The sequence below is a fragment of the Mixophyes fleayi genome, chromosome 7, assembly GCF_038048845.1.
Source record: "Mixophyes fleayi isolate aMixFle1 chromosome 7, aMixFle1.hap1, whole genome shotgun sequence".
Taxonomy (NCBI): Eukaryota; Metazoa; Chordata; class Amphibia; order Anura; family Limnodynastidae; genus Mixophyes; species Mixophyes fleayi.
The window spans coordinates 133,015,173-133,040,853 of NC_134408.1; the positions used below are offsets into that span (position 1 = coordinate 133,015,173).

At 41.4% G+C, this 25,681-nt stretch overlaps 1 protein-coding gene across 21 annotated transcripts in view; it reads left to right on the plus strand.

Moving 5' to 3' along the window:
- The window catches only part of BAZ2B (bromodomain adjacent to zinc finger domain 2B), a 217,954-nt gene that overhangs the window by 28,821 nt on the left and 163,452 nt on the right, over positions 1–25,681 (plus strand). For all 21 annotated transcript variants that reach the window (XM_075180790.1, XM_075180803.1, XM_075180794.1 and 18 more), the window contains exon 2: positions 25,122–25,162. The gene's annotated coding sequence lies outside the window, so the exon portion shown is untranslated. The remainder of the gene's footprint in view (positions 1–25,121; positions 25,163–25,681) is intronic.

Here is a 25,681-nt window from a genome sequence, read left to right on the forward strand (position 1 = left end):
TTTGCAAGTGATGGGCAACACGGTGGCTCAGTGGTTAGCACTTCTGCCTCACAGCGCTGGGGTCATGAGTTCGATTCCCAACCAGGGCCTTATCTGTGTGGAGTTTGTATGTTCTCCCGGGGTTTGCGTGGGTTTCCTCCGAGTGCTCAGGTTTCCTCCCACACTCCAAAAAACATACTAGTAGGTTAATTGGCTGCTATCAAATTGATCCTAGTCTCTTTCTCTGTGTGTGTGTGTATGTTAGGGAATATAGACTGTAAGCTCCAATGGGGCAGGGACTGATGTGAGTTCTCTGTACAGCACTACGGAATTGGTGGTGCTATATAAATAGCTGCTGCTAATGATGGTTTGCCTTGCTAAATATTCAGTATGAGCAGCTGTGTGCCAAGGTTTAATTTTCCAATCCACAGAAGGTCTTACATTTTGCACCAACTCAGAACTGTGGGAGGTCAGGTCTTATCCATTTAATGAAAGGTGGTAAGAATTTGGTTTTTATATGTGACCTTTAGACCATTTCAGATTTTTCTACCTCCCCACAAACATAGGCCCATTTCTCCTGGTGTCTCATGGGTGCGGAATGAAGCCATGCACATTATTGTGGTTCAAAGTTTTCTAAAAACAATGTTGATCCAGAAGATTTATTGAATTAAGCCAGTAGCAACAGAAACCAACCATGTGGGAGAGTGTTTGTCATGCTAATGAACTTTGGCTTGCATGATAATATATCTGCTGGGCGGTGCTTTGTGTCTCCACTGCAGCCCTCTAGACCAGTGAAAAGTGGTGCCGCACCAGGCCATTGACCATCCTCACTGGTCGCATTACTAAAATAACGTGTACTAATTATGAGGGGGTGCTTCATTCAACAGATATGTGTGAGGGGGGGGCTGTTTGCGGTGTATCGCCGCTCAAAATGGGAAACAAACAAAGTAAATTAAGATAGCCTCCGACTTATTAATGTGTGTATGTGTGTACGCTCTGTTGTTGGATAAGTGATCTTACATAAGTTTGTATCCCAGATAGAGACAATAGACCTCAAACCCAGCATTTCTAATATAAGGATTAGGAGCACGTAATATTGGTCTGGGACTATTTCTACATGAATGTAATATGTAACAACTAAATCCAGTAATCTGATTTATACAGAGGACGTATGGTATCCCTGGATATTTACTTTAACACACAGAGAGAGGGAGAGGGATAATAATTTTGACATTATTGATAGTGGGCAAACTAAGCACATTATTAATATACGTACACTTGAAAGTATTATGGAATAACGTGGATATACCCTATTAATATAGGACAAATTGATGGATAATTTATTATAATCCAAACAAATATTATCCAAACTATTTCACATGCATGAAAATTATAAGTGTCTTTTACATGTGTTGCACACTTAATGCCCATCACACACACACAATACCACTATAGGTAATTGGAATGAGGCAAAATTATATCCAATATTAAGATTAGGGGGTAAATGTATCAATATGCGGGTTCTTCAACACCCGCGTGTTCAGCCTCTTCCGCGATTAAATTTCTAGCGGCGCTGCATTGTAAAGGGAAGTTAACCCTTTACAATGCAGCGCCGCTTGAAATTTAATCGCGGAAGAGGCTGAACACGCGGGTGTTGAAGGACCCGCATATTGATACATTTACCCCAAGAAGTCCATGACCTTATATAAAAAATTCCAATTAGAAGAACGGCTCTCATATTGAGATACTAATATTCAATTAGGTTTCCAGTCCGCCGGAACGGGCCGCAAAGTCAATTCACGGTACCACAATAACGTGGATTTTCGTACGCACCCCACAGGGTTGCGTAGGAAAATTCTGCGTTATTGCAGTAACGTATTACCAGCAATACTACGCAGGTTCAACCGCGGACCGGAAACCTAATTGAATACCCCCCTAGGAGTCCTAATAATAACTTTTGTACCAACTAAGTATTCCAAAGCCTTAATGGTATGGATTAGTTGTCTCTCCCATATACCAGTAGAATTTGACCAAAGAAGAACAGTCCCTCCCCTGGGTCTAGATTTTTACTTACACAATTCATTTTTTTTTTCTTTTTCACTTACACTGTTTTTAAGATAATTCACCTATCTACAATACACTTATGAGTGCCTTTTAAGAAGTTATTAATAAAGAATAATTTTATCTCTACTCTTTTTAATAAAGGACCGGAGTGCTGTTAGGTTCAACCTTTTTTCCTTTCTAAATGTATTAAGAGATTGGCCAGCAGTGTTTAGACAAAGCCCCGCCCAGTGCGTGATTATCAAACTGGGCTGGGCTTTTCCTGGGTGAACCCTTCATTGGTTTCTGTTACTATATAGTGAATTATATAGCACATGTCCCAATGGTGACAGGTTCTCTATAACAGCTCGAGAACCAAAGTGCACCTACCTGGTAATTAACCTTGTCATAAGTCACAAAGAACTGCTGTCTTGTGGCTTCCTCTAGAATACACTTTGTGATGCTTTTAATACTGATACTGTGTCCCTCTGTTGATTTTATTACTGTTATTAATATTTTGTGAATTGAGGTGTTATTATTATTATTATTATTATTATTATTAGTATTAATATTAGTTCTTTTACATGTTTATTAGTCTGGAACAAACCTATTTGAATGCCACACTATCTGATAATTTTTTTTTCTGTGGAGAAAAAAAAACTCCATAATATACTGGTAATACATTGTTACAATGTGCAATATTCTTTTCAGCACTAACGAAATGCCAACAGCATTAATATTTGTTGGAAAGATTTTCATCAGTGATAAACACCACAGGCCATTAACTGCGCTCATTACACTGGTTTATGCCGTGGCAGGTAGGCAGACATTAATTCTTGTTTTTGTGGTAAACCGTTGATTATGAAGTTGCTAAAGTCAGCAAACATTCCCAGTAGTGATTTACTTTTCTTTCATGCTTTGAGAGGTACGAGTCTCTTGTGAAATTACAAGCGACCCCATGGTAAAATAGAAGCACTGGATGTATGGCTTCTCACTGGCAATCCTGTGTGTTCGTGTTCCATGCTCAGAAGTTTAGGTTATTCATCTGTTCAAAATATATCCCGACCTGTTTAGCAGAACAATGGACTTTACGTATAATGATCTTGGCGATCTATAGGTTGTGGGGGCTCAGTTGAGAACTATAGACCAGCATGACTAGGAATCTCCTATCCTATTTTCCTGGACAATGTGTCCAATTTTATTCCAGTGAGATTTGGAGGGAGAAGTCCAACAGGATCCCCATCTCTTGGTGTAGACTGGGCAATAGTAGTTCCTTCAGTGGGTATGTTTAACTAGCTGGCAGCTGTTTTATTAATAGATGGTAGCAGGATATATGTACATATATTCTCTCACATGGGATAATTAAAACAATACATAAAACAAACATTTCTCTAACTGACAGTGAGTGGACCTTGTGCCCAGCTCACAAAGCAGACACCGTTGCAAACAACCTTTATAGGGAGGTAAAGGCAAGTAATTTGGTTGGTAGGGCAAACACTTGGAATGGCTGTCTGAATGGCACTCCCTCCCGGACTCCCTTTCCAGCTATTGTGATAGCCAAGGATAACAGAACAACATTTTGGTGCCATCACAAATAATTTGGAGCGCTACAAACAATACGAGAGGGGTGGTGGTGGGGGGAGGGGGGGTTACGCCCCTTCTACCTCTTGAACTGTATTGCCCTTGAATGCCTATTTTCCGAGAAATAAAACTCCTGAAGATCTTAGACTAGTAGCATTATTGGAAATATATTACTATGGTTGTTTTAATGTGTTTGGCACAAACAAATGAAGCAAACAAGGCTTTAAATAACCGGGTAACCTCTACTGTATGGGTGTCCAGTTTTCCCAAACTATAATGGAACGAGTGTAATATCAAGATCCTTTGTATGTCAAATAAGGGAATGTCATATTCCGCCTGATTAAGGGAATGTTTGTCACAGAAAACGGTCTTTTGTAATGAAAGTGAAGGTTTACAAAAAATGGTTTCTGGTGTGGAAGAACTAGACTGTCTTGCACAGAGTCCTGATGTCAACTCCATCGAACATCTTTGGGATGAAAAGAGTTCTAAAGGACTCGTCAGTGCTTAGACTGGTGCTCATTTATTAAATAAAGACTGTTCAAAGCCTAAGATAGAGAAAATCTCCCTGTGAGACAGGGATGGGTAAGAGGCTTCCTTGTATGTAAATTTTACACTATTCCTCCCCCGCTGACACTCTTCCAGGTCAACACTCCTTACTGGTCTACAGCCCGTCTGTGGAGCGGCAGAGCGCTGCCTACTGTGCAATTAGAAATGCTAGTTGGCTAGATTTGCATTTAAGGTTGCCCGATTTAGCATAGGTGTGAGTGGGGGGGGGGGGGTAGTTTTTGTTCTGTTTTTTAAAAGACCTTTTAGGCTTTAAATAAACTTTACTTTTCAAAAGAAGACCTGTTTCACAGTGACCTGTCCTCTTCCTGACATAAAGATTTTAGGAACAGCTTATATACACAGTTTTATGTTCTATTCTTAAACAACTCTATTCGGAACACCGTGATCTCAAAAATGCTTCTTAATGTAGCAAACTGACCAGAGTCTTAATATGTTATCTTTGTAATATAACAAGATTTTTCTTGGCAAGAGGACATACAGATGATGGCATCGTCGTGTTTCACATTTATGAAAGCTCAACACAAACAGTGTATTTTAAATCTATTACAGACCTCCTGGCACTTACCAGTTTGATGCTTACAAAGCATGGAGCTAATTCTGGAAAGCTTCATGTGAGGCTGTTTTATCTGGTGGAAAAAAATATGTAAAAAAAACAAACCATATACACATTGACTGTAATGGAAGAATTGAAGCAACCAGGTGTAGGGGGTAACCTTCTTTTTTATGAACATAGGGGAGTATTTTGTAAAACTAACAAACCTATGTTTAACTGTTAACACACTAACTACAGAGTTTAAAATATTTGAAATTGCCTGTTTTGTTTGTAGTAATTTTCCAGATATAATTCATCTCTTGAGCAGATCATTTAGCTTTTTTAGAAAAACACTGCAAAAAATATACTGATTGACAGACACACTTTAAACGTCTACTTATGACCGGTCGTTCAATAATACTTCACCTGTACCCCCAGCAGGTCTGTGACTGCTTTGGGCTTTTTTGTGTTCGGAGTCCTGTAGTTAGGTCATAGTTGCCTACTCCTGAATTTTGGATAGTTCTCCCGCACTCCCGGGGAGACCAGGCCACCCTCCCATGTCCCGCCATGTCCTAGTGAAGAGGGCGGAACGCGGGGCTTCAATAAAGTGATTATCGGCGAATCAAGTCAATTTTGCCCCGTCCCCGTTATGTGGAAATGCAATTGCAGCTTTGTTCCACAGGTGGCGGAGACAAACTATGCAAATCATCGCCCCTCCCCCCCCCAACACACACACCTCAGTTGTCACCCGACCTACAAAAAGTAGATAAGTATGAGTTAGGCCTTATCGTTCTCTTCCACTGTTCCATGCTATTTGTGGGGATCAGACCTTCTATTAAATCTTCAGCTAATAGCATATTTGGGGGCAGCACAGTGGCTAAGTGATTGGCACTTCTGCCTTACAGCACTGGGGTCATGAGTTCAATTCCCGACCATGGCCTTATCTGTGAGGAGTTTGTATGTTCTCCCCGTGTTTGCGTGGGTTTCTTCCGGGTGCTCCGGTTTCCTCCCACACGCCAAAAACATACTGGTAGGTTAATTGGCTGCTAACAATTTGACCCTAGTCTGTGTGTGTTAGGGAATTTAGAGTGTAAGTTCCAATGGGGCAGGGACTGATGTAAATGAGTTCTCTGTACAGCGCTGTGGAATTAGTGGCGCTATATAAATAAGTGGCGATGATGATATTTGCCTACCCTCCCAGAATGTCCGTTAGACTGCCAAATTTCAGCTTTTTCTCCCGGATCTCGTCCACTAGTGAAGAGGGCAGGTCAGTGTCCTCGATGACTCGATTCGCCATAAATCCCTTCATTTTGGCCCCGACCCCTGCGGCGTCATGACGCGATCGCTGCATTGCTCCCCCACATTTGCCACTAAACCTCCTATCAAGGCATCACCTGAAGGGGAGAGATACAAAGTTGGCAAGTATGGCTCAGAGTTCATCATTGAAAACCTGGCACATACTCTGAAAGGGAACCTCAGTGATTGTGATCACACCGCTGTGCTCCGTCCTCCTCGCCTACCGTGCATAGCAGTGAAAGTTCAGATCCCAATAGCACATTTTGGCACACTGGAAGATGTTTGTTGAAAAGACAGGGAAATGCAAAAGCATGCTAATGTTACCCAGCTGTGAGCTAAAATGGAAAATATCTTTTGCCTGAAGAAACTTTCTTTAGCTTGGAAAGATGTTTATTATTCATAAGACCTCACTTGTTTTTCTAAAGTTGAGGCACCACTGCGAGAGTATAAACTTTACGGAGAGAAATATTCCCCCGCCTTCTTTTTATTGAATATATTTCTTTCCCACCTAGATACTTCTTTGCAGTGTTTAGAAATGATTTGTGCTTTGAAACCAAAGCAAGTACACAACGTACGACAAATTGTTTCTAACAGTTGCTCATTCTGGGAAGCTAGTTTGATGTGCCTATTGAAATATCGCTAAATAGTATTTGTATAATTGGGGCGTTCTGATGTCGTTGTTGTGTCCCTTTTCACAGCGTAACGCATAATCACGGCCCACCCCGCCTACTTCGCAAAAAAGATTGCAGGGAAGGTGATCTACTCTTCTGACATTCGGGAGTCCCCCAGACATTCCTGAAGAGTATGTAAGTATGCAGTTTGTACACCATCATTCAGCGACCATTGCCCAGTTGAAATGCCAAGAATTGAATGCTGTGATGTTTGTAGACAGTGGCAGAACTACCATTGGTGTGGCTGGTGCCATGCACAGGGGCCCATAGAGATATTGGAGACCGCTGCATGGCAGATGCAGAGGGTCGGGGCCCAGGTTCCCGCCTCCCTGCTCTGGAGCCCACAGCTCGCTAGTACCACCTCTGTTTGTAGAGTGCTATTGCATACTTGCCAACTTTTCCTCGTTGGCTTCAGGGAGATCCCGGGGGAGGTGGGTGTGCGGGGCGGGGCTTGATGAATCACATCATTTGGCCCCGCCCCCTAAACAATTGTCACAATTTCGGACAATTACAGCAGGGGGTGGGGCTAAGATGATGCAATATTTGCGTCATTAAGCGCCGTCCCCCGTCTTTTGCGGGGGCGAGAACCGGAAGGTTGCCCTGCTCTCCCGGGAGGTCTCTCTCAAATGCGGGAGTCTCCCGGACATTCCGGGAGAGTAGGCAACTATGCGTTAAAGAAAAGCAGCTAATGAATCTCTAGAGACTGAAGTGTCTCTTACATTTCTGTCTCCATTACTGAAATCATGTTGTCTTACCTGTCAGTCTTTGATTAAATCTTGGTCTCCATGAAAATGGCCACCTCCATAGGCATCAATACATGGACAGAGGACATAATTTCTGAACTGTGTCCTCATGCCACAGATGGCGAAGCCAACCACGTCTTGTACTGGCTCAACATCAGGGAGAATGCCGGACTCTTCAGGGAGTGAGGGAGATCACCCCTATTTCAGGGAGTATCCCTGATATTCTGTGAGAGTTGTCAAGTATCTGCTATTGGTGACATTTCTTAGTTGCAATTGCCAAAAAGCCAGATCTTACAGATTTTGTACGGCCAAATGTCACAGATCAGGCTGCCCAGAGATTGGGCCTAGTGACCAAATCGGCCTGTTTATGGCCACCTCTAAACACGGGTCTTCACATCCAGCTTTATGTATTATATTATACTTCATTTTGTAATTGACTTCTGGGCTTTGTCACCAGAGATCCTGGTTAATGACTGGAATCGTATTGCTGTCCCACAGTCCTACCTACCACAGCTATAGAGTGTTCATGCGTTTCCCTGTGCCTGAGGCGCGCATGCTTTGTAACACCTCGCTGCCTAGCAACTGCTGTCAGTCCAAAGCGCCTCTAGGGATAGTGTGAGAATACAATATTGATGTGCTGGCTTTATAAGATGCTGATATGGAACATGTAGAAATCTCTGTTGTTATTAGGAACAGTACAAGTAGGATAAATCTTAAAATGCATATAGGGAAAGTGTACTCAAAATAACCTTTATCCAAAAATGGTGTGTTCTGAAATGTGCTTCAAATGACTTGTGTCATTGCTCCACTCTATGCAACTTTTTGTAAAGCAAATTATATAGTGTGTATGTATATATGTGTGTGTATGTATATGTGTGTGTGTGTGTGTGTGTGTGTGTGTGTGTGTGTGTGTGTATGTATGTATATATATATATATATATAAACACATTTTATTCTGTATTTTTTTTTTTTTTTAATCTCGAAAAAAATCTAACTGTACAGCAATGCGCCATTTGAGACCATGTCCCTTGCACTTGGGCCAAGTGGTGGGTTCAGGTCATGTGTGGCCCCCTTGACACACAAGCATTCGTTATCTGGCTAATATAAAATCCATCCCAGCTTTACAAGTTATCACGGAAGGAACCTAACGGGAGATGGAACCCTCCTCCCCAACTACATTACAATGCTTATTGCGGTAGATGAGGAGACTAGACACCAGTGGGGTATACACATACTTATCTACTCTCCCAGAGTGTGTGGGATTCTCCGGAATGTTGGGGAGCCCTCCCAGGTTCCGGAGAGAGCAGGTTCCCTCCCAGATTCTGTGCAGTGTTGGGGCTTAATGATGTGATTCCCGTCACCAGGCCCCGCCCCCTGCTGTGAGATGCAGTGAATTACATAACGGGTTGGGCCAGAGTGATGCGAGCACACACCCCCTCCTAAATGTGCCACCCAACCTCCCCCTGGGAGATCTCAGATGCAAGTATGGCTATACATGGCCAAAGAGGGCGTTTGGACAGATAACGAGACATTCACACCCAATCCAGTTCCCCGCTGCTGCCAAGTCCTCGGGTCAAACTCAATTTGATAATTGCAATGTGGCTGGGGGTTAATCTCTATGGACCTCATTTAGAGTCGGATGCAAAGTCTGTTTAAGGAGTGTGAGTGTGCCGCAGCTTGGTAGGGTATTACGAGTGGCAAACAAACCCAGTTGCGTCCCACTCTTAATACCCTATCGAGCTGTGAGCAGTTCCCACAGCTAGCTAACCGCTTGCGCCACCTAATTCCTGCCGCACAGCTATAGCCCTGTTTTGACGTGCGTTGCGTCTGCGCCTCACTGCGACTAGGATGTATTTACATTTTCACGCCTTCATAAATCCGTGTTCCTCCCAGTCTCTCGTAGTAAGTCGCAAGTGTTAATTGTGTCCAAGATGCAGGCGGCTTTGGTGCTTTCTGCACATGCGTGGTAGTGTTTTTTGGCCAGATGACTTTGCGTCCGACTCTAAATGATGTTCTATGACTTTTTCTAAAATGTTTTTTTCACATTCCGTGCAATTCTTCTTGCATTCAAAGATCTCGGCAGACATTCTTATGCATGCTATTATAAAACCACTTTCTACACACAGCAATAAACCTAAAAAAAAACCTGAAATCCTCTTAATTCACTTGGTGGATGATATTAGAAGGTAAGTTGGTGCCTGCACTCTGTAGCTTTCCAGCTTTGGTGCACCAGGCTGGCAGGACATGATGGGACTTGTAGTTCCACCACAGCTTGAGAACTTCAGATTTCTTATCTATATATTGCAAGCAATGGAAAAGACTATTCATAAATCAGAAAGAAGGAAAGGGACAGAATAACAGTTAAGGGGGGATAAAATAAGGCTTTACTAGAAGGATTTCAGAAACCGATTCTCCTATACTTGGTCTAAATGTAAGAAACTCAAAATACCATTTTGATAGTGGCAGCTGGGTGGCATACTATGTCATTATTGCCAACTTGATTCCATATCCTGAACTTCATCCGAGCCAGCAGATTCCTATAAAGTCAGGACCCCTAGAGACCAGCATAAAATCCTTCACACTGCAGGTCAAACCCAACATGTTGCACTCATCAAAATGCCATTAGGATGCTTTGAAGCTGAGCTATAGGCCTATATTGAAATTATTACCCTGGTTTTTTGTTGTTTTTTGCAAACCTGGGCCTCCATATTAGCTCTGAGCCCTCATTCATTCCAGCTGAAGTCAGAGCTTCAGCTATCAGCAGTGTTGAAATTGTTCACTTGCTGTGCCCTGCGTTTTGCATAATTTAAGCAAAACAGACAAGCTGAAGAAATGTGAGTGGATTTAATTGCAAATGTCTGAGATCAGATTTTACTGGCAGAACTTTTTTTTTTTTTTTTGCAGATTCCAGGACCCAGAAACCTTTCTATAAACAGCTGTAGAATAATAAGATGAATTTCTGCTTAGATGTCGAATCTTGAAAATATGCAGCAAAGTCTGGGTTCGACAGTTGCTAAAAGTTTCCAAACCTTGATTGTCTTATGAAAGAAAATACTGTAAAAAAAAAAGACTTTAGTTCAGTATTTTTTCCCAGTTTGTAATTGCATCAATACATCAAAAATGCTTCTATATAGTACATAATTTAGTTTTAAGTTGCATATCTTTTTTTTGCTAGTTTGTCTTCTTATTGTGTACTTTTGCCTTTTCAACTTGAACTTTTTATCTTGTTTAATCGCATAAATGTGTTGTTTACAAACACTTTCCCTAATCTTGTGAAGAACACACACATTTTATACATCATGGGGTAGATTTACTAAGCCTAAAATCAATCAGATTCTAGCTTGCATTTGTTTAGTTCATTCTAGGAAATGATAGCTAGAATCTGATTGGTTACTATGGGCAACCCCTCCTCTTTTCCTTTTTAGAGTTTTAGTAAATATATCCCTGTGAGTTAATTTAATGACAGACATAGTTTTCCCACTATCTTCTTATTTCATCACATTATGTGCTGCTGTCCCATGTGACCAGCTCTATATCAAGTTTGTCAAGTAGGTAGTAAGCGAAGGTGGGTCATTTTATGAATACAATGTCCATCTAATTCTTGAGTAGGTAAGTGTGTTGGGCAGCACGGTGGCTCAGTGGTTAGCACTTCTGCCTCACAGCGCTGGGGGCCTGAGTTTGATTCCCAACCATGGCCTTATCTGTGTGGAGTTTGTATGTTCTCCCCGTGTTTGCGTGGGTTTCCTTCGGGTGCTCCAGTTTCTTCCCACAATCCAGAAACATACTGGTAGGTTAATTGGCTGCCATCAAATTGACCTTAGTCTGTGGGTGTGTTAAGGAATTTAGACTGTAAGCTCCAATGGGGCAGGGACTGATGTGAGTGAGTTCTCTGTGCAGCGCTGCGGAATTAGTGGCGCTATATAAATAGCTTATGATGATGGTATAGCCATAGCCCTATTTGTGATTTCATGATGTTCATTTCTGTGAATAGATCGGGTCTACTTTAATGAAATTTAGTGTAGCCCATAAAAGGTGACATGAAAAAAATATGTAAGCAATGGCACTTCACAAAACTTAAATATATAACAATGTGTACAATCTTTCAAATGTGACTATGGTATACCAGAAACAAAATCTACAGTATGTGATTCAAAACAACTTATGACAGAAGTCCTTGTGATGAATTTGATTCTCATTTATGACGAATATACTGGAAAATAAAATATATGGTATGATAAATTAAATCCACAAATAATGGAAAATCTTCTTATATTTGTGGATTTAATTTATCATACCATATAGTTTTTTGTTTTTCGGTGTATTCGTCAACGGGGAGAATCCAATTTATCACAAGGACTTCTGTCATAAGTTGTTTTGAATCACATAGATTGTGTTTCTGCTATACCATAATTTATTTGAACTACTCTATACATTCTTTATATACAATACAGAAGTGGAAGATGCTCAATCAATTTATAGGTTCACAGCAGGTGCTTGAGAGGGCGGGATTATCCAGAAGAAAACGAATACAGAGGAAAATCCCCCAGCACACTAGTGTCCATAAAATACAGAAATCTCAGTTACACACATATGCAAATGTATGATAAGCCACCCGGCCGATCAAGGCGCTTCTGCTAATAGGGTGGTCCTAAGTCTAAACAATGAGAGTCCCTATATTGGGTCATGAGTTTGGTTCCCGACCTTATCTGTGTGGAGTTTGTATGTTCTCCCGATGCTCCGGTTTCCTCCCACACTCCAAAAATATTCTGGCAGTTTAATTGGCATTTAGCAGTCTTTTGTAGTCCGACTACATCTCCTGCCATACCTCCCAACTCTTTCAGTTTTGGAATATGGACAGTGCATTTGGTACACGTACAACAAGTGGATATAGTCTCAATACAGGGGACAAGGTACCATCATGCTGGTTCCTCAGGGACATGCCCCCCCCCCCCCCCCAAATCTGGACTGTCATGCCTACATGACATCGGGATATTTAAGAAGTATGTACTAGGTTTCTGTGGGTTATTTTTTAAATTATTTATTCAATAAGCCCTTATGTCTCTTATGATCTGAGTTAGTATATAAGAGAGGGGAAAGGATGCTCAATGGGCCTTATTTCATAACATGGTGCAGTTGGCATACATGTATTGTAACCAATGGCAACCAGTTCTATGTGGGATTTAATTTATTCTAACTGAGAAGAATAGTGACAGCTATAATTGCACATTGCACCATGATATTAGAAAGATACAGAGCATTCTGTTAATTACATAATTAAGGCTTGTAAAGTATCTTATTGGTAAGCGGAAAATAGTGCTATGTGTTCTAGTGTTTCCTCTACATTTCCATTCAGTTAGCTCCAAGTGCTTTTGTAACATACATACATGGTTGGTTCTACCTTCCAGCAAGGATATTTTCTGAAACGAAACGCCCTAACATCTGCTGAAAATTAAGTGTACTTGAGTTTGCACACTGTTCAAATCAGTAAGCACAGTATTGGCTGACTTAGCACTTGAAGGACTATTTGTAAATAACCTTTTGCACAAATCCGATATTAAAGTGCTTAGGGGAACATTGCTTTTCTGTTTTGCATCACTGGAATAAGGAATGAGGTGTGGGGCAGTGAAAAAGCCTGAGCCTAAATGATTGGATTGCAGTCTCCCAGTTAATGGAATTACAGGTTTCCCAGCCCAAGGTAGCCCACTATGGGACCAGCCCAGCCTGCCCCTGCAGCAAGCATAGCCAAAATGCAATGTTTGATCTTATCCTATATTAGAACCCTTTTGTCCACTGTCTCTATGGTATTCGTTCCCAAAGTGTGCGCCGCGGCTCGCAAGGGTGCCGCATCGCTGTGCCAGGGGTGCCGCTGCCGGGAAGAGAAAACAAAACAAAGAAATAAAAACTTGCCAATTCGGCACCGCCCGGGATCCAGCATCCTCCCTCCTCGTTTCTCACTGAACGTCGGGCGTGACGTCATTACGCCCGACCTTTAGTGACAAGCGGCAGGAGTGTGTGGAGATGCAGAGGGGGCAGAGTGTGTGGAGATGCAGAGGGGGCAGAGTGTGTGGAGATGCAGAGGGGGCAGAGTGTGTGGAGATGCAGAGGGGGCATAGTGAGTGGATGAGGAGGGGGCAGAGTGAGTGGAGATGCAGAGGGGGCAGAGTGTGTGGAGATGCAGAGGGGGCAGAGTGTGTGGAGATGCAGAGGGGGCATAGTGAGTGGATGAGGAGGGGGCAGAGTGAGTGGAGATGCAGAGGGGGCAGAGTGTGTGGAGATGCAGAGGGGGCAGAGTGAGTGGAGATGAAGGAGGCCACAGTGTGAGTTAGCTGTAAATTATTCTTTGACAGAAATATAATTGAAAATAATATAAAAATATTCTTTTCCCTTGGATTTATGTGTATTATTGTTGCATACGACTAAATAAGTATTTGTGTCCTGACCTAAATACTTATTACGTTTTTTTTGACCCAACTACTTATAAAACGGGACTGCTCGGTAATTATTTTGCAGGGGTGCCTTGAAAAAATTATGGAGACTCTAAGGGTGCCGCGAACTGCAATTGTTTGGGAACCACTGCTGTATGGTATAAACCTAGCAGGTTTTGATTGAGTAGGGAGTAAATTCTCCACCACGTTTTTTAATAAAGCTGCGGCAGAAAATCAAATGTAAAATGTCATTTTTAAGTTTGCTCGTCCTATCCCTGCAGTCACAATACTTAGTGAATCATTCTCCACACATGTTTTCCTTTTACCTAAGCAATCCCTGCTAAGTGACCTGCTCGGAACAGTGCTGTCCTGTCAGCAGTTATTTCATGGACAGGTTGTCATGATAGTAGCAATAATCTGGTTTGATTATTAACTCCAGAATAATCAAACATAATGTGTACAATTTATTTATGGAGCTCGATAGTTATTGTTTATAATGTACTGCAGCTAGATTCATTGATTTAATGAAGTGATCACTTATGGGGAAGACTTAAATACTGAGAATTAAAAAAATCCAGCATTTATAAGCACAGAAAGTCAAAGCGACCCCGTTGCCTAAACTCGGTGGAGACAGTACCACACACTTGAAAGCAAAGACCAGGGGGTAAATGTATCAAGCTGCGGGTTTGAAAAGTGAAGATGTTGCCTATAGCAACCAATCAGATTCTAGGTGTCATTTTGTAGAATGTACTAAATACATGATAACTAGAATCTCATTGGTTGCTATAGGCAAGATCTCCACTTTTCAAACCTGCCGGAACCTCGCAGCTTGATACATTTACCCCCTGAAGTCTAATGCTTTAATCAACAAAGGCTGACCAGTTTCTCCAGTTCTCCAGAGCATTTAGATGAGCTTGCCAGGTCGGCAAAGAATGTCATAGTAGAACAGGTGCAAGATAATACAAAGTGCTCACAGGTAAATGACTGAAACTCTGCATGCAAATCAAATATTAATAATCCATGTATAGCAGGAAAATGCACTGAGAGTGACCAAAACAATGAATCGGAGTGTATGTATATATGTGTGTGTGTGTGTGTATATATATATATATATATATATATATATATATATATATATATATATATATATATATATATATGTATTCTCTATCACAGTGGTAGAAAAGAACCGCTTTAAGGCATTATGCCATACCAGCACTTCTCACCACTGCTCGTCTATCTTACCACGTCAACTGTCACAAACAAATTTGTCACAGTGGGTGAGCTATTTGCAAGGACCTCAGTGAATTTTGGTCTGCAGAAAAATTGCTGCTGCCTGATATAATTCAGTCAGTAAAAGAGACACACTGTAAAAGTCATACCTGCCCGGAGAGTCCTGCTGGCAGAGCTGGTCACCCTCCCGTATGCCATCCATGGCCACGGTTTGATGGCGCAATTTGTGTGTCATTTGTATATTTTAGATGTGTCTTATAATGCCAACCTGTAATGTAACGTTTGCAGTAATTTAAGCACATACAAGAGAATCAGGGGCGCACGCAGGATTTTTTAAAAAATATAGAGAGAGAGCTCCATTTCGGCGGCACTGTATTGTACAGCAGCAGCGGCGCTGTCGAAGAAGCATCCGCAGCGGTGCTGTATTGTACTACAATACAGCACCGCCACGGACGTTTCTTTGACAGCGCCGCGGCGGCTGTACAGTACAGTGCTGCTATGTAGGGGCACTGTTTAGCCCCCGTTCTTCGGGGAGGGGTTTCTGGAGAACCAGAAACCCCCTCTGTGTGCGCCCTTGAGAATCTCCCCTGTCTGCCAGACAGCCCAAAATACCTCAATTCAACTTGAAATTAAAAAAAGAAGAAATCTTAGTTGCATGCATTTGCAAATATATAGGTATGAGCCACACATCACTTACTAGTTGCTTATAGGAAGGTCCTAATTCTAATCAATGAGGGTACCAACTTATGCTATAGCTATAAATTCTTTGTGCATCTTGCTGTTTTTGTTTGCATTGTTGTATGTCTTGGACAGAGTACTTAAAAGTAGCATCACCAGGGGACCCCCTACTTGCAGCACTAGTCTGTGTCCATTCCATCTGCTCATTCATAATAACTATTTTCATAAGAAATAAATGTAACGATATGTAGCAGTAACACTTTTATTTTGCCAAAAGTATATTCAGCGCAGACTCAATGAGTTCATTGAAACCTACACAAGTAATTTGTAAATATACATTAAGACGATATTTTGCTTAGATTTGTTGTCTGATCTCAGTAGATTTTTTTCTATAGTCACTTCCCATAGTCTCTAAATTCACTCATTTTAGGACAACTGCCAAAGAGATTTAGGAGCACACATAATTCCGGATCTGCAGATCTATGTAATACCTTCATGCAGCACGGTTGCTTGAACACCCCTAGGGTACCCATATGTCTTACTTTCTTCTTCAGGAGGGTCCCGGTTTCTGTCATTGGAGATGTTTAATTTAGAATAGTGTATTTTTTTGTTTCTTCCTCCTAGAATTCAGTGTTTTCTGATACATCACTATAGAAGGAAGTTTCCCCAGGGACATACATTACTACCAGTCATAATATGTTCAGGCTGCAACTCATTTTCCATTTATTGTTTCCCGGAGGTTTGCATTGCTGCTGACTATGAATGTACATTGCAGGTTTCAGAAACACTTGTCTCTTGCCTGCAATGCTGATCATGGCATGGGATACAATCCATACTTTAGTGATGCTTGTAAATTGTAATGTGCTTTTGTATCGGCACAAAACTTTATTTCACCTTGTTGAATATTTTTTAGAAAGCACAATGAGGGTTGGAGATATCAGAGCCACTGTATATGTGCGTTTAGTTGTCATTGCACAGGGGGCTGATTATTTTTATGTCATCTGAAAAGTTTCAGTCCATTCTTTTCTTTATATAGAAAACAATTGTTCTCGTCCTGTACTCTTAAGTTTTCCACTTCCCCTTTGTAATGCACTGATGTTTTGTCCGACCGCGTGAGTGTGTTTATAGAGACCCACGGTGACATCACATGTCTGGGAGCATTGCAAGACAGTCAGATAATGATGGCGAACAGTGTAGGGATAAGTGAAAAATTATACGGCGTCCCCACTTCGCTATCAGCAACAGAACCACTTAAACTGCTATTGTCTCCAACACGTGGCATATCGGCCCTTTTGATGGTATTTTCTAATACGCCGCTTAGATCTTGCACTTACTGAGCCCTACATTTTTGTGCCCTTCTGTTTTCTCCAACAGATCTATACTTCCTACACCTGTCCTGGTCTCTGCCATATGTTAAAATGTTTGTTCTAGATTTGTAGAAATGCACTGGATAGTGCAAAAAGTGTCGCATTGAAAGTATATGGTTCCATAATGACTTCTCTTGAAGCGGACAAAGTATGTGCTGAGAGCAAATAAAAATGTAGATATTATGCCTTTTTGTTTCTTTTCGGAGATCCAGAGGCAAGGTAGGAAAGTAGAGGTAGGTGGGGCTTTAATAAGTGGGTGGGGCAGTTGTATAATCAAGTCCCGCCCACCTCCATACACCCAACAGTGGGTTGGCAGAAATTTACAGATGAGTCCTGCAAGAAATGGAAATTATCTATTTTGTGGATCTCTCCATAACGAGTCATCCAGGCGGAAACCCATCTATTAATGTATATATCAACAGCTCTGTATTACTGAGCTGAATAATGTACATAACATAACTTGAGGCTTTATACTCAAATATGTTCTTATGGCACCCCTTCTACAGTAGGTTGACATATTAGGAGGGAGGTGTTTCTGTAACTAAACGGGCAGACATTGACTGACAGCCAGCCAGCCAGACTTGCCCTGCAGTAAAGCACTGCGTAGATTGATATATTCGTACCTGGGGAAAATTAATATGACAGCAACTGAAATAATTTTAGTCTCAGCTTTTTGACCTGCATGAAACTCCATTAGGATACGGTCTTAAAAATGTAGGAGGTGCTAAGTTGTCTGTATTGGACTGTGGAAGTTTCACAGCAACTCAAATTACTGCGTTGTCATCATTTTCATTCATATCAGATCCCTAAATATGCGAGAGGCATTTTACAATTGAACAAATCTATAGTGGATGGTCAGGGTAACACTGAACATTGTCACATCTGAATGTTTAGGAATTTAGTGTTCTTTTTAATGTGGAGAGGAGAGCCAGGGGCATTGTGGGGAAAGACGAGGGGTAATGTTTAAATCTAATTTTAGCCTATTTTAGGCAGGCTGTTCCAACAATAATGGGGGAAAATATATTCATAAAATCATAAATATCAAGGTTGCAGGTAATAGATCACTTATCTGTGAACTCTATTGAGTTCCCCCAAAACACTCAGATACTTAAATATCCATCCTTCCTAGGATTCAGAAGCAAAGAGAAGGGTTCTATTGTTGGCAAACGTCGCTCCTTCCTGAAAGAGGTTAATCTAATCGTACAATTGTGTATACTGCAGCTTGCATATATCACTCTTACTGGCCAGAGCAGAGGATGCTTCTATTTGCCAAAAAAAAAAAAAGTTAAAGAAAAGTGTATTAACATCCCGAAATCTGAGATGTAACTATGGAGACAAAGCAATGTTTTCATTGTAACTATACGCAATGCAATATACAACAAAAATGTTCAGGTTAAATTTTCCAAGATTCCTGGGCTTGCGGTCGAAATAATTGTATAACATTCCTTGGCGACACACAAAGCGGTTATTTTGTGTGTTATGTTTTTAATTACACTTTTATATAGGTTACTGAAATAGTTAATAGAGATGCTAGCACTGATAATAAATAATTGGATCATCATGGATACTGCCTACTCTATACAATTCCACGCTGATATGTCTGTATATTCAATTTGCATTATACTTTGCTGTCTTCTGCCGCACCCGGCGGCTGGCTGGTTTAGTGAAATCATTTCAGGGAGTCTATAATTGTTCTCTATAGTACTCTTATGTCTGTGAAATAGTTATTAGAGGCTTGGGCCAGGTTTGGGTAAACCGTGCCCAGTTGTTGGACGGACCACAATGCTTTGCCAGCCATTGGATGGAGAGCCATAGGCTGCCCACTACAGGTCGAAAGGTGTCACTGCATCCAAATTTAGTGTGGTCTTGGTGTTCTGGAATCCAGAAAAACTTTTTAAGCCTCCTAGAACTTTTATCTTACCCCACATTTGGACATATAGGGAAAATAGACATTTTAAGTACAGTTAAACTTGGCATAGTGTTGCAGGACTATTAATTGTGTGTCCCGGTAACAAATGTCTTGCTCTATCAAAATAATCTTGATACTAGAAAGACTTTGGAATAAATATGTCATCTGAGTAAACCTTCCGTATTCAGTGCCAAAGTTTCCGACTACAGCGTCATGACATTTAGTTTTGCTTTCCCATTGCAGAGCTGGGATTTGGCGGATGTTCAGTAAAGGCTAAATTAGGTCGCTGCACTATCCAGCTGTTCAACAGATAACTGAGCACTTGATGTCCAGTGAGCTAGAAGCACTGCATTGTAGGAATGACAGCATTTATTATCCATTCCTAAAGGGGTTAGTTACACTCCCCCCATACAGATTATATATTGGAATAAAGTGCCTCGTCTCTGGGCTTTTGCTGATGCTAGGCTTTTGGAGAGTTGAATGGGGTCGTCTATACTCGGATGACTCTGATTTATTGACATGTACAGGGAAAGTGGATGTGTTGCCCATAGCAACCAATCAGATTTCAGCTATCATTTATCTAGTACATTCTAAAAAAGATAGCTAGAATCTGATTGGTTGCTATTGGCAACATAGCTACTGTTCCTTTTTTAGTCATTTTAGTAAAGCTACCCCAAGGCAGCTAGCGAGGTTAAGCAACGTTTCGTAAAAGTTGCAAGGTGGCGCAAACAGCTGTGAAATTCCAGATTCCTTGTGGTCAAAAAGGGACTTAAGTCTGAAGTGTGGAATGGATCAATTTGAGCATTGAATGTGTAGACTGGGGCATGGCCTAACTTGTCCAATTTTTCAGTTTTAGGGGCCGATTCAATTTGGCCACGTTATTCTAGGAATAGCACGAATACTATTACCTTTAATACGGTAATTTTAATCTGGACTTTTGCTCGCATCCCCTAGGGTAACGGTAATATTGCGTAGTAACAGTAACAGTGCACAGGCCGCGTTATCCCTAGAATAACACGGCCGAATGGAATCGGCCCTTTAATGTTGGGAGGTAGTGATGTGTACAAGCCAGTAAGTTAAACATCTAACTGTGGAGAATCCCTTTATCAGTCTCTCACACCTTTCTTTACAAATTAATTATTTTTTTTCTGGACAAAGATGTTTCCTTGGGAACTTAAATGAAACCATCTAGGTCCATTAATTGACTTTTACTCATGGCAAAGTCCAGGGTTTGTTCATTTGCCTTTGAAAATGTTATACTCATGTGTGTAACTCCTGCACACAAGGTCTGTATAATTGGTGGGTGGTGATGTCATCACTTCAGTGTTCATTAGGAAAACTTGTGTTATAAGTAATATTGCATCCCCTCCTGTAGATTATTGCAGATATTAGAAGTCATCGGAGAGATCTGTGGCCTTATGCCATTATACCATACGGAATTTTTAGTGCACTGATTTAGAGTACAAGGTACATTACCCATAGGTAACCTTGACTTGAATTCTTTTCCATCCATTCCTCCTTTACAGTTTGCTTGATCTTGCCTTTGGATGACCTAACTGGAGGTCTGACGTCTCCATCTTGCTGCAGGCGTTGCCTAAACCAGCACAGAGAAGTAGCAGTGACTGATAGGGGACTGATGAGGGAATATCTAATTCAGGCAAAGTCAAGTCCAGATGTTCATAAAATATCCTATTTATTATACAATGTGTTATTATCCACGCTCTTGGATATGAAACGTCATTTGTTATACTTGTATCTAGAAAACAACTTTGTGTTGTATCCCGGGGCATCAAAATTCACAACTCTGCCTAAAAAAATAGACATGACTAAAAAGGCCAAAACAAAGTTAGACAGAACAAGCAATATAATATATTCAGTAAAAGTTGCAAGAGGGCACATACAAGCCACTAAATGAAAGTTATCAGAAGATGGGAACTCCCATTTAATCTTGTGCTTATAGCAGTGATGGGCAGCAGGTAGCCTTAGGCCATATGCAGAACTCTGAGCAGGCCCGGCGCTCCCATTAGGCAAGGTTAGGCACTTGCCTAGGGCGCCGGGGTCTGGAGGGCGCCCTCCAGAATGAAAATTACTTTAAAACTGTGTGTCGACCGTTGACCATACCTGTCACGGCCGCCGCACAGCATTCAGATGCACGGGGGAGGGGGGAAGAGGCTATTGCTCACCACCTCCGCCTCTCTTCTCCGTCTCTTCCCCTCCACTCACTATGAGTGGAGGGGAGGAGACGGAGCAGAGAGGCGGCGGTGGTGAGGTAAGGAAAGACTGGGTGAGGGGGGAGGAGGGAGGAGGGTGCCGATTGTTGCGGGGGGGCTGGGGCACCGATTTTGTAAAAATGCCTAGGGCACCATGGAGGCTAGCACCGGTCCTGCTTCTGAGCCTTCACTCCCCCCCCCCCCCAGTCCCTTCTTGCTTTATTATTAGATTTATTTGTTATAACTTGTAGCACTTGTTTAAAATGCCTTCTAATATGTTATTACAGGAAGGTGTTGTTTTCATTTATTACCAAGATTAAGGGTGATGTGTGGCCCTTTTGAATCTTAGTGGGCCACTCCATGTGGCCCCTGGAGTGTACCAGGTTGTTTACCACTGGCTTAGTCTCTGCAGCTTACTTGTACCCCGTTCCAACTGCCTCAAAAACCCAGACTACTGCCGGGGCAAGTCCTGGCAACCCGGGTCGAGGTCGAGTGTGAACAGGTCTCCTGCATCTACCCGGGTTGGATGACCCAGGAATTGAACCTGCGGCTTTTGTAGGGTTTTTCCCGGGTCCGACCCGGGTATATGCCAGTCTGAACGGTGAGACCCGGGCTTTTCAATCCAGGTCTCACCAAACACTATTGAAAAGTAAAAAAAAATAAAAATGAAAACCATCACAAGAGGAGCCAATCAAAGCTCCTCTTGACCCGAGTGCAGTGTGAACCCGGTCGACCTGGGAATTTGTCGGAGTGGGAGACTCTGACATCTGGTAATATCCTGGGATCATATAGCCGGGATATTGCCGGGACGGCGGTGTGAACACAGTATAAGTGACAGTCATCTGATACTTACAAGGTAGATAATTGAATTCTGTAAATATTTTATTTCTAAATATAAATAAATATATATATTTTTATTAATTAACCAACTATGTGAAAAATAAACAAGGATAGTTTGAAAAAAGAAGCTGTTCATTTCTTATTGTCTTACAAGTGAGCGGCACAATCCTGTCTCCTACAAACAACATATTGGGAGCCTTGTCCTTTGCGCGGTGAAATAGATAATTTCCTGATTCCGTCACTTTTCCTACGTTCTGATAATCGGCCATAGAGACAGTCCTGGGCCCTGCCAACTCCGCAGATCTACACAATGTGTTTCAGGCATTGCTAACACACAACAGATGTCCTGTGATTATTTATGGTATGTTTTACAGCGGGTATGTTGGCTGAGAATTTAATGGTGCACCCTAAATGTATTGTTTTGCATAATAAAATGTATCATGTGGGCGATTAGATTCTTAACTCTTATATCTCATTGCTTGACAGGGCAACAATCATTAGTCTTCAGCTGCAAAATGATTTTTGGATTTAAATGCAGTTGAATTTAAAGCACTTTGTATACCAGGAAGTAGAAATACTTTTTTTTAATAATAATATATTGTTTCCTTTTACTTATAACATATTAACATCTTCTACATCTGGGAAATAGAACAAACAATATTGTTTACAGTACATGGATATAATATCATCAGCACTATTTATATAGCACCACTAATTCCGCAGAGCTCTACAGAGAATTCACTCACATCAGTCCCTGCCCCATTGGAGCTTACAGTCTAAATTCCCTAATACACATAGAGAGACAGAGAGAGAGACTAAGGGCAATTTAATAGCAGCCAATTAACCTACCAGTAAGTTTTTGGAGTGTAGGAGAAAATCGGAGGAAATGTGCGCAGACACTGGGAGAACATACAAACTCCACACAGATAAGGCCATGGTCGGGAGTTGAACTCATGATCCCAGTGCTGTGAGGCAGAAGTGCTAACCACTAAGCCACCGTGCTGAGAGTGAGAGCCCTGTTTGCAAGAGCTTACAATCTATTCATGTACAATATGTATGTCCCTGTTGTCCACAACAAAGTGACACAAGTTACGTTTTAATTTTATTTCTAAAATCTTGAATATCTTTGTTTTCATTCGTTTTCCATTACAGACCGGGTTTATTTGGAAGGCACATGCCTCAGGATTTTTCAGGCCTCTTTGGAATGTGTTGTTGTCTGCAGATTGATACATTTTTATTTTTTTGGCTGCTTTTCATCGAAATGTACTTCCAATGCCAAAAATTGTTTGACAGAAATACATTTTGGGAAAGCAAAGTGCATCAATTTTTATTCTGTGTACATTTAAATTTGTAATTGTGAAATAATTATGCAACGTTCCTGCATACAGTAGAAGCAGTCAGTTTGTGGGTTGCACTTATATTCCGTTTACGCCTTAATGATATCATTGGATGCTAAAGAAATTCTAGCACACGTTCCTAGTTGAAATACCTCCCTTCCATGAGAAGCAAAGTAGGAAAAGAAATGATTGGCGTTGCTCTGATGACGGACGCCATTTGTGTCATCAAGTGTGTGGGGAAAGTTGTATGATGGCGCTTATAGCCCTGCCCAGTGGGTGGGGCTTGATGACCATGTTTGCCAACTTTTCCTTGTTGGCTTCAGAGAGATCCCGGGGGAGGTAGGCGCGGAAGGCGGGGCTTGACGCAATGTTTGCATCATTTAATCCAGCTCCCCACCACTTATCTATTGCGGGGGAGCGAACTGGGAGGTCTCCCAGAAATGTGGGAGATGCGTTAATGAAAAGCAGCTAATGAATCTCTAGAGACTGAAGTGTCTTTTACATTTCTGTCTCCATTACTGAAGTCATGTTGTCTTACCTGTCAGTCTTTGATTAAATCTTGGTCTTCATGAAAATGGCTACCTCCATAGGCATCAATACATGACACAATTTCTGAACAGTGTAATCATACCACAGATGGCGAAGCCAACCACGTCTTGTACTGGCTCAGTATCAGGGAGAATGCCAGACTCTTCAGGGAGTGAGAGAGATCACCCCTATTTCGGGGAGTCTTCCTGACATTCAGGGAGAGTTGGTAAGTATGTTGAAGACACAATTTGTGTCATCCTGGCACATCCCCATCCACCTTGCAGGCAGGTAAATGCCCTTCCCGGAAAATTGCCTGCTTTCCTGGGCACTCTGGGACAGTAGGCAGCTATGATTTATAGACTGCATACTTAGATGAGCAATTAACTTCTATGTGCAGAAGACCTATAACTGTCACACAGACACAGTGGAGGCAGCCCTTTTTGGGCTAAACCTCTATTCACAATATTAAATCAGCCCCTAAAACGGTTGCCACCAATGTGTGTGCAAAAAAAAAAATATTTTGTGTTTGAACTAGTGTTTTGTTCTTCAAATTTTCAAGGACTGTTAAAGCCCAACTACTGACAGTGACTTTTTGAGGCCTGGGAGGCAAATATTAGCCCAGGGCAGGGGGTAGATAATCAGGAATATTTTAAAGGAAATGCAAATAACGCCATTTTGGCCCCACCCCCATGATGTAAAGATGCAAACATCTTTTTACAGCGGGGGCGAGGCCAAATGCCATTATTCTCTGAGAATCGCTGCATTTTGGATCTAATTCTGCCCACTTCACTAGAAAGTGGGCAGATGCGGGAGGCTGCCATACTCTCCCGGGAGACCTAGCCGGTATTCGGGAGTCTCCCGTACATTCCAGGAGAGTTGACAAGTATGTGCAGAATTAGTTAACAAAGATCATTTTCATAGAAATAAGGGCGTACTGTACATTTAAAGAAGAAAATACATATACACCACAGCATTTACATTTGTAACAAGATTTTATTTCTTATCTTAAAACATGATAGGCCTGCTCTGTAACCCAGGCTTGTTGCTTATTTAGATATTATTTAAGGTGTATATTTGAAGTATGTATTCCTATATATTTTATTGAATTCAAATGCAGATAAATATTTGGAATGAGGCTCCTGGAAATAATATGTATTTATCCAATCTGTTCTCTTGTCATTGCAGGGTGCGACAGTGATGTCACAGAACTGACACAATTCTTCAAAGTAAGTGTTTTGGGGGCTAATATTTATAATATCTGTGTTACATTGAGCCTGCGGGGTTTGTGCATACGTGTTTCTTAAAGTGGAAAATAATTTGAAATACTGTAGGGGATAGTGCTTTGTCCTATCACCTGTCATCTTTGTGTACCTTTTATTTTGTGTGTGTGTTTGTAATATTTATCATTCAGAAGTTGCTCACTACATATTGCCATATCACTGTGTAAGTCCACTCCACAATCTAAGTGCACGAGAGCATTAAAGCATTTTTTGTACATCTGACTCTCACGTGACATTTTAAAATAAGTATTTAAATTTTCTATCTTTGTGTTCTATTTTAAAAACTTGGTCTGATTTTAAATTGGCTGTAACAATTATTTTCCATGAAGAATGCAATTTTAGTCTGTGTTTTAGAAGTATGTATTCTCATACTTCCCAACATTTGGGTATCCGGCATCGGCACGTCAACATGGTGGCTTGACCAAATCACAAGGGAATATGTGATCACAAACCCAGGGGGTGTGC